The 10,396-nt window shown below is 37.4% G+C and overlaps 1 long non-coding RNA gene across 1 annotated transcript; it reads right to left on the reverse strand.

The window, feature by feature from the left end:
- Nucleotides 1-1,827: 1,827 nt before the first annotated feature.
- LOC150022441 (uncharacterized) lies at nt 1,828-9,535 on the reverse strand. The gene is made up of 3 exons (XR_016509602.1): nt 9,416-9,535; nt 4,404-4,556; nt 1,828-3,167 (listed from the first exon to the last, which is right to left on the reverse strand). It is a non-coding gene; the product is annotated as an uncharacterized LOC150022441 (long non-coding RNA).
- Between the last annotated feature and the right edge of the window lie 861 nt (nt 9,536-10,396).

Genomic DNA, 10,396 nt, shown 5'->3' on the forward strand with positions numbered 1-10,396 from the left:
TCTTTTCCTCACAAGTGCAGTCACCAGCGCACCTTTTGCGCTCAACACCTGCTTCCTGGGGACCCAGCCGGCATGCTAGCCTATGTGTGAAAGGGAATCTACTGGAAGGATAGTTATCTTAGAGAATCAAATGAAGGATTCACTTGCGCCCTTCCTTCTTGTGAAAAGAGCTAACAAGCATCGTTGCTAAATGAAAAGAAAGATGGGACAGGGTTTTCTTTGTGGGAGTGTGCGTATGCATATAACAGAAAAACTCAAACACTTAGAAGTGGAATTTATTATAGAATTGGGGATATCTTATAGGAAGATATATATATATATATTTTTTTTATCTATATCTATATACAGATCAGAGAAGGAAAACTCTGACTCCAAAAAACCTCCGCTGCCTTGCGGCATACCTCTTCAGGGGAAAGGCTAAGGGAGTAAACCCCGACAGAAAATCCGGAGCCGGAGTCCCTAAGGCGGTTTGACGTTGTAGTCAACACCGGCAACTCCTGCGGCGCACCTGAAGCCAAGCTGTACTGACTCCGTCTTTCCCTTGGACCCTTCAGCTGCGAAGAGAGGGGGGTTCTGCTGCATGGGCAACAGCAGACCCTCCATATCACCCTGCCCAGGCTCTGTAGCTTCAGCTTCACTGGAGAGGACACTCCAGCGTCATCGCAAGATGTCGATTCAACACGGGAGGAGACAGATACCGTGTCACTCCCGAGTCGGACTGCACAGCCATTCTCGGCGGTGCAGATAAGACTCTTAAGAAGCTACACCATCGTCTCTCGAGACGGACGGCTGCCGACGATATAGGAAGAATCTAAAGATGAAAAACAGCCTTAAAAAGGACCTGCTTCTCTCAATGTATAGGCTTTATTTTTCTTTCTTAACAGATTGGGTTAACTGCTTAGTTAGCCCTCAGGAAAAGCAGAAAATGTAAGGAGTGGTTTGCTAGTGATCTTGAACATGCTGTTTAATCTCCAATGTAAGATGGAGATTATAATGATTATATAAGCATATGAAATAATTCACTTTAATTATAAAATTTATTTAAATTATATATATACACATACATAAAGAGGGAGAATACATTTACTTATTACATACAAATTCTGCTTCTCAACTACAAAGTTACGTACACAGTGTAAACAGTGGTAAGAATTCCTAAAAAGTCACCATTCTATTTCTTTTTTTGATCCTAAGCCTCATAACTTTTCCCTCCCACAACTGGACTAGGTTTTACAATCCATAAGCACATTTACAGCATTTATTTCTCCCTAAAAAGGAACTCTAAAATGCTTTATTAAACCAATAGTATATCTAACACATACTGTTATCTTAGATCCAAGAACATACAATATTTGAGATAAGAAAAAGGTTTTTACCTATTTTCTTTTACTTTATCAACAATACTTTATTCCATATATATTGGGTTGGCCAAAAAGTTCATTTAGTTTTTTCTGTACAATGGCTCTAGTTGCTCTTAGTTGTCTTTATTTGAAATAATTTTGTTAGATTGTATTGTGACAGCTGTCATATCAGCATGCATTTTTTTAAAAAATCAAGTGGTGAATTTTTGTACAGGTATTTTACTTTATTTTTTTTTACTTTTTAAAGATTTTATTTAGTTTTAGAGAGCAGGGAAGGGAAGGAGAGAGGGAGAAAAACATCAGTGTGGTGCCTCTCACACGCTGCCTACTGGGGACCTGGCCCACAACCCAGGCATGTGCCCTGACGAGGAACTGAACTAGCAATCCTTTGGTTCCCAATCCACTGAGGCACACCAGCCAGGGCTGTGCAGTCATTTTAATATTGAAGATGGAAAAAAAGATGCAACATTTTTAGAATGTAAAAACAAAACTGAAATGCAAGATTCGTGCAGTGTATAAAAAAGGTGCTATGACTGATCAAGCGTGTCAAAAGGGGTTCGGCAAGTGTCTCAGTACTACTGACATTGTGGCCAAATAAGTCTTTGCTGTGGGGCTGTCTTATGCATTGGAAGATGCTTAGCAGCACTCCGGGCCTCTACCCACTAGAAGCCAATAGCAGGAGATAGCCGACATATTCAAAATACCCAAATAAACGAAGTTATTGGTGAAAATGAAAAATGTGTCTTTTATTTTATGGAAAGAACTAAACAGACTTTTTGGCCAACCCAATACAACTCCCAGTCTTCCTATATTCCTACTGATCTTGAAATGGAAACCAGGTCATGTATTGAACATGGTCCCCGCTTTTCTTTTCCTTTTTTTTCTTTTTGTCAGAAGTCCATAGTCAAACACTGACAATGCATTTTTTAATTTGCCTCGGAGCACAATGTTCTGAATTAATCCCAGCCTCCCAGGTCTCATTCTGTGCAGCTAAGATACATACAGATGAAAAGTAAAAAATTAACTCAAGCATTTGTCTTCCTACCACATAACCACTTTAAATAATTTTGTTAGAGCTAAGTGAATCAGAAATAGTCCCAATTTGTCTTTCCTTTAAAAAGCAGCCCTTGTTTCTATGTGTTTGAAAACCTACCCTTGCAGTTGCAACAGGGCACTCAGGAATGAATGACTGACAATGATGATGTATGTAGAAATGTGACAAACTTTTCTTTCAAATAAACATATGCTCAAGTTCTGGATTTAAGGAATTATATTGGGAGGTCACATCTGTCTTACTACTGTATTCCAAGCACCTATCAGAGTGCCTGGTACATAGCAGGTACTTAACATACAGTATTAAATGCACAGATGAAAACATGGTAGGAGTGAAAAATTAGTGTATTCAACTACAAGCTGACTCAAAGGTTACTATTGTCCACTTCAGCTTTGGGGACAACTGCACTAAAAATGCTAAAAGAAAATGACAGAACAATATACAAATTCTTGCAGGAATGATAATTTTTGCGTATCTACCAAAAGATCATTATCACATATTAAATATGAAATACACAGATAATTCTAAAATTATCATTTCCATTTTAAAGTTAAACGTAAGCCTTGAGACAGAAAAGACTGATCCACGCATGGCAGCTACCCCAATACTCCTGTCTCGGTTGAGGTGCCTTATATAGTACAATAGGTATACAAGAGCTTTTGAGCCATTCTAATATTTCCGCTGCTCTGATAAATGAGAGACAGGTTGTAGGCAATATCTCTTCGTAAGTCTACCTGGTCAACTTCTATACCCTAGGGGGAGAAATACACCAATGAGTTACATTTCAAACTGACAACCAGGACAATTTTATGGTAAATAAACAATTTTGTAAGTATTGAAAAAGCCATTAAAATTCATAATACTAAAAAAAAAATTATAAAATTATACACCTACCTTAGATTTAAATTTTTATCAGATACTGCTGTTTCAGTTAACCATTATAGTGACTATCATCAAATATTTTTTAATGTCTAACCAATAAGTCGAAGAAAAAGTCTCACCCACAAACCATGGCAGAATAAACTCCACATGAGTTAAGGATTTAAGAGTAAAACAATGAAACCATTAAAGAAAAAAATAGTTGAATAATATGATAATATAATCTTGGATAGATAAGGCCCTTCTAAGTATAATAGCAAAAGTAAAAACTATAAAGGAAAAGATTAATAGACATGACTTCATAAAAAACATAAAACTGCTGCAAGTACAGAAATAAATTATAACAAAATGACCAGATGCAGGGAAAAATACCTGTACTATATAAGAGGAATGTGGGGATTATGATTGTAAGTTTAAAAAATTAACATTAAAAACGCTTTTCTTCAGAAATTAAAATAAAAATTAGACTTTAAACACAGATTATCATAGTATTCATAGCAGTTTACCCTGTATTATATCATCTTAAAAATAAAATAAATACATTAATACTGGTCTTTCATCTTTAGAAAGAAATGATAGTTACACTTGAACTTGAAAATGAACAAGGACTATATTACTCAATATTCAGGCTTCCTGTCTACCAGCTCATACCTGTAAACCACACGGGCTATATTAGGATAATTTAAATGGTCACAATCATAAGTCATATGTCCACGTGACTGCTGATCAAGAATAAAGCCAGGCCCTGGCAGGTGTAGCTCAGTGTACTGAGCACTGTCCAACAAACCCAAAGGTCACCAGTTCGATGCCCAGTCAGGGCACATGCCTGGGTTGTGGGCCACGTCCCAAGTTGGGGGTGTGCAAGAGGCAACTGATTGATGTATCTCTAGCACATTAATGTTCTTCTCCATCTCTTTCTCCCCTCCTTCCCTTCTCTCTAAACATAAATAAATATTTTTTTAAAAAAGGAATAAAGTCAAGATGCCAAAGACTGACTTATTGTTGAACATAATTACATATTTCACTGTCTGGACCAAAACACTGAGCTAACTGCACTTATTTCTCATGTGAAGTGAAGTGACTTCTCAGTTTTCTAAATCATACAATACCTCTATCACCAGGGGAGGGAGCTCCAGGGCCTTCTGATAATAATGAATTGCAAGATGAATCAGCCCCAGCTGGTGAAGGCCACGGCCCAAATTGTAGAATGATTCCTGGCAAGGCCCACGTAGACTGAGGTACCGATTAAGAAAGGAAAAGCCCTACCAAAAAGAAAAAGACAAATATTTTAATATTTCACTAATTTCACAGATATGAACCACTATATGTGCCAGATGTGGGAATACAAATATTAAGACGCACAGCCCCACCCGAAAAGAACATGTCGGTACTGTGGTGTCATGGCACAGTGTAGTCCAGAGCTCTTCTGAAGGTGTAAATGAAGAATTCTTTTTTAAGCTTAGGACAGAAATATTCACAGAAATGTTACAACTAGCTGTCAAAGATCCATAGCCTATAAGAACACAGGAGGTAGGTATAGATGGGCCTCAAATTGGCTTTTGTGGCATTAGAAGCCAGTAAACTTTTAAACTTTTTGATTTGAAATACATATCTAAAAGCTTGAGCAAAACATAAAATCTGAGTCCTTAAAATGGTACTTTAAAAAGCTTATCCTCAGGAGCAAACACACTTAAGTAAACTTAACCTTTTTCAGTAAGTGGTACCTTCTGTAAGTTACTTCTCAGGACCTTAATAACCTTTTCTTTTTTATTAAAAAAAAAATTTCTTATTGTATTTTTTTCATTACCATTTGTTCCCCCTTATACCCCCTCTCCCTGCAGTCACCGTACTGTTGTCTGTGTAGGACCTTGATAACCTCTTAACCCCAAAAACTTGTTTTTCTCCCCCCTGAAAGCTTCTGACTCAAAAGGTTTTAGGAGAAACGGGCAGTTTTGGAGCAGAGCTGTCATCACACAGGCCCACGTGTTTTGCTTTGCCCTGTTCACTTTCCCCCTTCATGCAGCTGCACCTTCCATCACCCACCGTAAGTTACAACCTGCAGAAGAGCAGGTGTTCTATGAATTAAATAAATAATTACTGAGAATTAAGAGGAAATCAACTGAATTGTGAGAATAGAATTTAAAATGCAATTATTCCCTGAGTGATCTGCTGTAAAATAAATGGTCACAAACGTCCCTTCATAAGTAAATAAATAATATAAATTAATGAATTCTTTAGAATGCATTTTAAGGACAAAAACAGTTATGTTCAAAAACAAATCAGACTTCCAGCCAAGATGGAGGCCTAGACTGACACGCCCCATCTCCCTCCACAACTAAGAAGGAATACAGCTACCGCATAATCAAAAATAACCAGAAGTTCCAGAAAATAAAGCTACATGGAAGTCCAATGTATGAAGTTATAAACAAGTGGTGCTCATCCAGACAGGTAGGAGGGGCGAAGCCAGGGAGGAGAGATGAAGCTGTGCTGCTGGCGGCAGCTGCAGCGACAAGCAGTGGGACTGGGATAAGCAGACACCCGTCTTTAAGGGGAGGTGAGAAACGCCAGGGGGAGCACCCCCAGCCGCAGTCCAGACCCATCAGCTCGTGATTCCAACGCCGGGGAAGGCAGACCCCATTGCCTCAGAGAGTGAGGCCCAGAGGGTGTGGGGATGGAGGAGGAAGCTCCCGGTCTCTCAGCGGAGAGAGAACGGCATCCATCTTGGTCCCCAGCCCCCACACAAAGCACTACAGTGTGGTGAGAAGGGTCACCAGGTTGTGACGAGTGCACAGGGCTCCAGCCCCTACAGCACAGGAGGTGTGACAGCCCCACCCAAGAAGGAAAGGTAAACCAACCTGTCAGGATGGCAGAAATAATGACAGAGATCCCAAGCACACAGCTGACCAGAAAGAAAATACATAAATTAACAGATGAACAGATAGATAATCTTTCTGAGACTCAGTTCAGAGTTATAGTTATAAGGCAGCTTACAGAAGTAACAGTGGGACTTAAGACGGGGAAGGAATGAAGGCTAGTCCTTATGAAATGAACGAAAACACATACGAAACAAGTGGTGAGGGAAGGAAAACCAGGGACCAAATTAACAAATCAGAACACAGGGAAGGAACAAACAGTCAACCAGTGCAGAAAGAGGAAACAAGAAGTAAGGAAAATGAGCAGAAGCTCAGAAACCTCTGGGACAGCTATAAGCGGGCCAACATCCGAATTATAGGGTTGACAGAAGGTGAAGAAGAACTAGAAATTGAAAAATTATGTGAAAAAATAATGAAACAGAACTTCCCTAACTTGGGGAAGGAAATAGACTTTTAGGTCCAGGAAGCAGAGAGAGTTCCAGATAAACTGGACCCAGCGAGAACCACACCAAGACACATTATAATCAAAATGTCAAAAATTAAAGATAGAATCTTAAAAGCAGCAAGAGGGAAGAAGAGAATTACATACAAAGGGGTCCCAATTAGACTATCAGCTGATTTCTCAAAGGAGACCCTGCAGGCAAGAAGGGACTGGCAAGAAATATTCAAAGTAATGAAAAGCAAAAACCTGCAACCATGATTACTCTATCCAGCGAAGCTGTCATTCAGAATAGAAGGGCAGAGAAAGTACTTCCAGGACAAAGTAAAACTGAAGGAGTTCATCAGATCCAAACCACTGTTATATGAGATGTTAAAGGGACTTGTTTAGGAGAAAGAGGATCAAAACTATGAACATTAAAATGAAAACTGTATCACAACAACCAACAACAGAAGCTGGGAATTGAAACAAAGGCAAACTAAGTAGGCAACGAGAGTGGGAAAAGAATTATAGGTATGGGGAACATATTGGGGGGAGGTCAGCGGAGAGAAGGAAGAGGGGAAAGGGAGGAAGATGAGGCAGGAATTAAGAAGCACAGTAGGAGGGAGTGGAGTAGAAAGGAAGATGTTGAAAAGAACTATATGCACAACCAATGGGTATGGACTAAGGTGGGGGCACAACTGGAAGGAGGGAGGTGACTGGGTGGAGGGGAACAGAGGGAAAAGAAATTGAGACAACTGTAACAGAATAATCAATAAAACATATTTTAAAAAATCATACTTCTGTATAATGAAAGAACCCATTTGTGATGTGAATATGACCTCTACTCCCCTGAAAAGCAGGACTGTTAAGTAACAGAAGACAAAGTATTAATTTCAGAGAAATATCAAATCTTCATATATTAAAGTGACAAATTCAAAGATAAAAATCTAAGAAAGAAGAAACAGTAATACAGTACCAGATGAATCATTGCGACCCAAATTAACTTGAAGGTCTTCTGATACAATTAAAAAACAAACGTTACCTGCTGTATTTTAAGAAATGTTTAACAAGTTTAGGAGGATAGTCTTGACAACCAGAAAACTATTCAAATACTTAGTGATTAAAAAGCTAGGTAATATGGGTGTCCACATTATTTCTTAGTCTACGAATCATCAAATATAAAAACAACAAAAAATGACAAAAACATTGAAATGGAAAAGAGAAATTTTTTTTTTTACATTAACTATGTTACATTTCAAACATTTTTTATCACATCAATCACTAAAGACCCCAGGTACATACTCTCTATATAATATTAAATAAAGGTAAAAGTAAAGAAACATGAAAGATTTTACTTTTACAGAATGTATATAAAGATAGGAAAGATAGTAAAATATATAAAATTAGCTTTTTTAGTAAGACGAATAAAAGCTACAGTCCTATAGCATGAAAATATATTCATGAGAAATTAAAACAATTTAAGAATCATGCTATTTACAAGACTTCCTTCAAAAGTATTTTTTTCAATGCGAACTGTTTAACCTACATAAGAGATTAGTACAACAGAATCCCATCTATCCATTGCCTTTCGTTTCACCTCTCTCCAACCATTTAAAACTTACAATTAAACTATGGAAGCGTTTTGTACTCAATGTCATTGATGGGTAACAACTTGAAGCAAAACTTTATACAATGAAACCAGTTTTACCATTGGCTAATTGATGAGTCCGTTCCTACAGCATCTTATCAGCATTATAATGAAAGGACACTGAATGAAACATTAGTCAAGGGCCTGCTATACATGAATTTTTATGCTACCAGGCCTAAAAACTACATAATTTAACAATGAGTTAATTCATCAATATTTCCTAACAGTTTTTACCTACCAACTTGATAAGCTTCTGCCTGTGTGCTCAGTCACTCTACCCCCTGTTCCTGGCACAATGGCTGGTCACTGCATATTTGTTTAATTTATAAATAATCCTACGTTACATAATACAGCAAAAATATCCACTAAGATTATTATGGAAATTTTTAAGTATAAGTAAAAACATTATAATGAACCCCAATACCCAGTTTTAACAACTATCATCCTTTTAATTTAGGCTTTCTTTTAAACCATTTTATTTTAAAAAAGAAAAATCTTTTTCTAAATCCTGCTACCCAACTCAGCCAACATTTTCTTTCCTTCCCTAACTACTCAAAAACATGTCTATACATGCATCAAATGTATACATATAAAAAGTGCAGTCATAAAAAACAAAAGCATTGAAAATACAGTGGTGAGCAAGACAGACAAGATCTCTGATTTTGGATCGTATATTCTTATTAAAGAAGACAAAGTCCAAAAAGAGTAAAAAAGAGAACAAAAAGGTAATTCCAAATTGATGTAAGAAACAAGAAAACTTTAAAAGAACAATCTGTTGGTGATAACGTAAAGAAAACAGTAACACAGTCAAATATTCATACGTATTGTATATATATTATATTCTTAAAGACTAATTTAAAATATATTAATCTTTAGGACCTAGAAGGCAGGAGGGCTTAGGGGTTTCAGATTATGAGGTCTGCCCGGACTTCCCCCAGAGTCCACCTGTATCCTCTCCCCACAGGATCTGGCTGGGGACCCTTTGCTACACGGCTGCACAAGGCTGAGTCACGAGTACCTGTAGGTGCTGAGGCCATGAGTGCTGAACAGAAGGGCAGGTGTTGGGATTCCCAACATGTGTACCAAGCAGGTATTCCTTTTGAAGCAGGGGAGCAAACATTAAGTAAATTCATTTTTAAAGAATATACAATCAAGTAATGAGAAATCCAAATTAATTACCTGCACAACAAGAGCGTGTCTCCGTAACACATATTTCTGAGATGCCATGTGAATAAAGGTCAGGCCTATACAGAGGCTGTAGAGAGGTTCGTGGGGGTGGGTGCGAAAGGCTTGCACATACTGGCCTGAAGAGTGAGCAGTGACAACAGATGGTGTGACAAGAGCACAGCTCCTTGTTTCTCCAACACTTTTTCTAATACATTTTAAGGCTAAACAAACACTACTGATAGTAAACACATGCAAGGTGTACATTTCAAAGTTTCAACCAGATGCAAATTTCAGTTTTAAAATAGTGTATAACATGTAACAAAATTAGAAGGATTTACCCATGAATGTATACTGACCATGAATATTAAACATGAATAACTAAAAATAATTCTTTTAGGCACAACTAGATATATTTGTGTAGCGCAGTACTTCCAAAACAAGCAATTTATCAATTGTGATCACAAATCTATCTTAGAACCTTAAATCTATTTTAAAAGCAATGAAGGAATGCCTTTTGATGAATTCTTTTATAAAATTATAAAGTCAAGTGTAATGGATCACGGAGGTGCAAAAAAATATATATTTTTTTTAGATAATTGATATTGTTTTTCTAAATACAGCAACTACTTTGGTTTTCCTCAAAAAGACAAATGTATTGAATAATAAAATAAAATTTGAGTTTTGTGAATTCCACATATTCCACATGTACAATCACATCATGTCAAAAGCTCACCAACATGAAATGGGGAAATTTAAGCAAATTTTTCTTACAAAAGGATGACCTATAATTTATCATATGTGTGTCCATGTGAGAGAGTACACACACACACACACACACACACACACATGCACACACACACACTTCTAATCCTTCTGGCTTCCATTGCAGGAAGAATGGCATCATAAAATCTCTGTGGCAGCATTGGTGGTAGACTGCCAATTTGGACATTCTATTTTTACCTTCTCTAAGTTTCTAAATATAGAAAAATTGAA

The sequence above is a fragment of the Furipterus horrens genome, unplaced genomic scaffold (assembly GCF_987537825.1).
Source record: "Furipterus horrens unplaced genomic scaffold, mFurHor1.1.pri manual_scaffold_1, whole genome shotgun sequence".
In the NCBI taxonomy this organism is placed as follows: Eukaryota; Metazoa; Chordata; class Mammalia; order Chiroptera; family Furipteridae; genus Furipterus; species Furipterus horrens.